The following is a 5,259-nucleotide window of genomic DNA, read 5'->3' on the forward strand; positions in this document are numbered from 1 at the left end:
TTTGTTGCTAAGGTGGTTGCTAAGGTGGTTGCTAAGGTGGTTGCTAAGGTGTTTCCATGTGTTGTTCAGCTCCAACATGTACGGATGGATTTGAGAAGTTGACATTTGGAGTAAAGAAGGAGAAAAAGAAGTGAAATCCTGCTACTATAGTTTGTTTACGTAGCCTCCGGAGCCGGAGGAAGCTTCCTGAAGCTGACCAATCAGAACAGAGTGGGCTCATCAGGAGGCGGGGCCTTAAAGAGACAGGAGCTAAAACGGCCTGTTTCAGACAGAGGCTGAACTGAGGGGCTGCATAAAGGACCAGTAGAAGATAAATAAGGAGTTTTTATTCCAGTAGAGCCCCAGAATATAAATATAGAGCTGGAAATATGCAGGTGTTTCATCTTAAACATGATTTAATATTTCCAAATGTTTTAACATCTACTGGTCAGATGGTCATTTCCAGATCACATTTCTGCCTCCCAGACGATAAACTCTTTACATTTAAAGGTCCCCGTCAGGTTTCCTGTAGCGCCACCTTCAGGACAAACCTCTCAGCTCCGCTACTGGAGAGACTGTCAGAGCAGACGAGTGTTTGTTGAGTTGTTTGTTAATATTGTGGCTGTAATGCAGAGTGCAGCCTGTAGAGGACGCTAACAGCACTTTACACTCTCACTGATGTTGTTTGATCATTTCATCATTTATTGAAGTGTCTCCTGCTTTAATGAGTCCCGGTGATGGTGTTTTACATGATGAAATAAATATTGTATGACTTTAATGTTGTTTTAATTGTTAATTGCTTTGTTTTGTAACAAGAATTTATTATATCAAGGTTTAATATTGGAGCCCGACAACTGCTGGGAGAGAGTGTGTGTGTGTGTGTGTGTGTGTGTGTGTGCGCATGTGTGTGCGTGTGTGTGTGTGTGTGTGTGTGTGTGTGTGTGTGTGTGTGTGTGTGTTAATATTTGAAGAGTCGGGGTCAATGAATGTTTACATTCCAGCGGTAGCAAAGTAGCATCAGCCTCATTTACCCTGCTGAGTGTGTGTGTGTGTGTGTGTGTGTGTGTGTGTGTGTGTGTGTGTGTGTGTGTGTGTGTGTTAGACGGTGGGAAGCCAGTAACCAAATCGTAATAGTTTCTGTCAATAGAGTTCCCGCCAACACCGACCACTGCAGTTCACACACACACACACACACACACACACACACACACACACACACGATACAGCAAACACAGAGGAGTCAGAGGTGTTAAGAGGTGTAATTTTCACGCTGTTGTCAGACTTGTGTTTTAAACATCGTACAGGTGTCAACAGGTGTGCGACTCTCACATCAACCTGAACAGACTGAACGTATCAGTCGCTGACGTGTTGTTGATCTTTCTGTCTTATTTTGGACAAACACGCTGTTGCTGTTCAAATATTCACTAAAAGCGGTTTGTGAGTAAATCCTCATGAATCACACTTACATCCACCGTCGCTGCTGAGCTGTGACTTCCTGATACAGAGGCTGGTCACAACATGATGATTTCTAAATGAACTCAAATGAACATTAAAGCTGTTTTTCTTGCTGTAATCATTCCTCCTGTTCATACTGACCATTAGAAGATCCCTTCATAATGACCTTACAATGGAAGTGATGGAGGACAAAATCCACAGTCTGAAGCTAATATGAAGCTTCAGCGTCCAAATGAGTCAAATCAAGTAGATATCTTTCAACGTTACAGTCTTTTTAGTGCCAAAGTCCCTCTTTTTGTTACTATACTTCCACCTGCAGCTCAACAGGGAAACACTGTCCGAGGAAACACAAAGAGGGAATTTGATGCTAAAAAGACTGTAAATGTGTCAGATATCCACTTGATATGACTAACTCAGACTGATGAAGCTGAATAGAAGCTTCACACAGACTTTTAATGACTGTGTGGACACACTGTGGATTTGAAGGATCTTTTAATATCCAGTATGAACAGGAGGAATGATTACAGACACCTGACTGCTGCTTTTCACTTGCAAAAACTGTGAAATCGTCCTTTAAACCTTGTTCCAGCCTGAAACATGTCTGCTAACACTGGAAGGTTTAGTATGATGAATAGTCTACCAACATGATGAGGACGACGTTTGTGGTTAAACATCCTGACAAGAATAACAGACGACAAACTGAAACACCTTCCGGACCCCGAACGACTCGAGACGCAGCCGCTGACGATGTTTATCTGCTGCTGAACACGCCTCACATCCATCCGTCAAACAGTTGATTGAAATATAAGCAGCGGACGAGTGTGAAGAAGTGTTGTATGTTCACGCTCACCACATGATAACCCCCCCCCCCCCCCCCCCCCTCCTCCCCTCCCTCTGATACACAGCAGACTTTCATCCTGACATCAGCCTCTTCATGTCGTCTGCTGAGGATCAGACACCAAACTTTTCTGTGTGTGACAGTTTGATGTGACGGCAGCGTCTCTGCACCGTTATTGTTTCTGTCTGGAGAACTTTTCTTTTTATGAGCTGTTTTTCTGTGTTTATATTCCCTGTGAAGCCGTTTGTTACTTAGTAAGGAAAACATAAAAAAATATCATTATAATAAAAGCAGAGCTTGGGTGGAACAGCTTCCCTCCCTCCCTCCCTCCCTCCCTCCCTCCCTCCCTCCCTTCCTTCCTTCCTTCATTCTCCCTCCCTACATTCATCCCTCCTTTTTTCTTTATTTCTTTCTTTCCTCTCCTCTCCTCCCTCTCTCTCTCTCTCTCTCTCTCCTGACTGACCTCAGTGTTGCGCAGCTAAAACACACTCCCACGTGTTCTTAAAGCAGGAAGCAATAAACACACACACACACACACACACACACACACACAGTTAAAGCAGCACGTGAAACACACACTGCTGCAAAACAAGTGTGACAAGTGACAACATGGCCTCAAAACTAACGCCAGGAGAAAAGTAGAGCAACACACACACACGGAGTAACAAAGCTGCTCTGACCACAGAAACTGACACACAGTGAAGTAGAGCAGAACTGACACACACACACACACACACACACACACACACACACACTTTACAAATAAGCCCATAAATGACGAGCTCACAGCAGCAGCAGCAGAGAAGAAGAAGAAGTAAAATAATAAAGTAGAAGAGAGTAGAAACACTCCTGTACCTCCTGCTGCTGCTGCTGCTGCTGCTGCTGCGTCTCCTTCCTCTGGACCTCCTTTGCTGTCGGCAGGTGTTCTCCTCTCTGACCCCCAGGAAGGAAGGAAGGAAGGAGGAGGAGGAGGAGGAGGATGAAGGCTCAAATCACACAAGTCATCTCTTCCATAAAGCTGCTTTTTTTTTTGTCTTTCTTTTGAGCAAATCCACACAAGTTGCGCTCACACTGACATGTCTTCCTGTCTGTCTGTCTAGAGACGAAGACAGAAAGTTAAGGGGAGGTGTGGGGGGGGGGAGGTCTCTCTCGGTCTCCTTTTTCTCGCTCTGTTCCAGCGCTGTGACTTTCTTACCCCTCCCTCCTTCTCTCTTCTCTTCTCTTCTCTTCTCTCTCTCTCTGTCTTTCTAACGGCGTCCCAGAGTTCCTCGGTGCAGCCGCCGCCGAGCCACCGCCACTGGTAAAGCCATCTGTTGCAACACGTCTGCCTGCCTGCCTCTCCACTTTCACTCTCCCTCCCTCCCTCTCAGGCTGAGAGAGAGAAAGAGAGAGAGAGGAGGAGGAGGAGGAGGAGGAGGAGGGACATGAGCCTCACTCACAGCCAATCGGGAGGCTCGGTCATCACTCTCTCTCTGCCTGGAAGGGGCGGAGACAACAGAGAGGACAGAATGAAACACACACACACACACACACATTATATGGCCAAAAGTATGTGGACAGATACTTTATTGTACTTTTGTTCCGAGGTTTCCTTTCTTCCAGTGAGGAAAACATTTTAAAGATCCTCTCCAGACTTGTTTCAGACGTATAAAAACATGCTGTTTTCTATTAAAAAGGTTACTTACCTAGTTAGACATTCCTAAAGTTACATCTATTCCTCCCTCTTAAAAAAAAAACAACAAAAACAACAGAATCTGTAAATATTGTTGATTTGTAAAGTTTTCCTGCTGGACACCAGATGTCTCCTCCTTCAAAATAAAGTTCATCCTCAGTGTTTGTTTACTGGAGGCTTCAAGTGTGTGTCAGTCCAATACTGGATCACGATTGGCTCCAAACTAGTTGTGATGTCATAAATCATGCACATGAATGAAAACAAACTGCACTAAGGATGTTTGTATTTGGATTTGAATAAAAGTGGAAAGAGGTTTAAAACTCCTGTTTTTGTTTTTATTAAGCTTTTAGTTTTAGAAAATTAAAGTGTTACAATAAGTGTTGATGAAGTGTTCGCTGGGGAGCGCTTCACTTGTATCAGTAGTTCAGCTTTATCTCTGGGAAACATCCCCGACTCCAGGACTGATGTCCAAATAAGGAAATGTGCGTCATGTAGCAGGTGGATGTGACTCCCCTCACTGAGACCTGCTGATAGACGTCACAGCGGAGCAGAGGAGAGACACTGAGATAGTGATGTAACCGACCTGAACGCTGGTATTTTTTCTTCCCAAAAACAAATCATTTTTAACAAATACGTTGTACGGCAAAGCACAAAGTGTTGTTGTTTTTTTTTACAAATATTTGTTTCATACAAATATTTGTAAAAAAAAAAAAAAACAACAACACTTTGTGCTTTGCTGAATAACACCCCTACTCTGCACAAGAAGAACAAACATCCAGCTGAAGGAAGAAGAAGAAAAACACGTGTCTCTGAGTGGAGGAGATTAAAGTCCTGAAGTCCACAATGCATTCATTTTGATTCTCGATTCAGTTACATCCAATAATATATTAATATTATATGAAGCACTTCTCAGTTTATTCTGGGAAATTGAATTTCTTCTACATTCAACACCTGAGCAACACTGTGAACATTAATCTCAACTATTAAACTGTGGACTGTTGAGCAAATACAAAAAGACTAAACACATTAAATATATTATATTAACAGTTGAGCAAGAATAATAACAGACCTGCATCATCATACAGCATCACATGGACTGTTTCAACTTTAATGATTCACAGACAGAAACTGAAAGTCTGCTTGTTAATTCATTGGCACCGTTTGTATTTGCACTTGTGTTGACAGGACATCAGTCATGTAATTAGCTGCCCGGCAGGTAGAGACACACTGAGTACAGCAGAACCTGCACACTGTTCAGTCCACTTCCACCGTTTCACATCTCGTAGTCGGAGATAAAATATCTCGTTAACAAACA

At 43.2% G+C, this 5,259-nt stretch overlaps 1 protein-coding gene across 5 annotated transcripts in view; it reads right to left on the reverse strand.

Moving 5' to 3' along the window:
* Nucleotides 1–3,666, reverse strand: part of LOC137185194 (extracellular sulfatase Sulf-2-like) — a 95,119-nt gene extending 91,453 nt beyond the window's left edge. For 3 of the 5 annotated variants that reach the window (XM_067593515.1, XM_067593519.1, XM_067593514.1), the window contains exon 1: nucleotides 3,128–3,665. The gene's annotated coding sequence lies outside the window, so the exon portion shown is untranslated. Of the gene's footprint in view, nucleotides 1–3,127 lie in introns of all 5 variants that reach the window. The other 2 variants (XM_067593520.1, XM_067593518.1) reach the window with 1 other exon arrangement.
* Nucleotides 3,667–5,259: the final 1,593 nt, after the last annotated feature.

The sequence above is a fragment of the Thunnus thynnus genome, chromosome 6, assembly GCF_963924715.1.
Source record: "Thunnus thynnus chromosome 6, fThuThy2.1, whole genome shotgun sequence".
Lineage (NCBI taxonomy): Eukaryota > Metazoa > Chordata > Actinopteri > Scombriformes > Scombridae > Thunnus > Thunnus thynnus.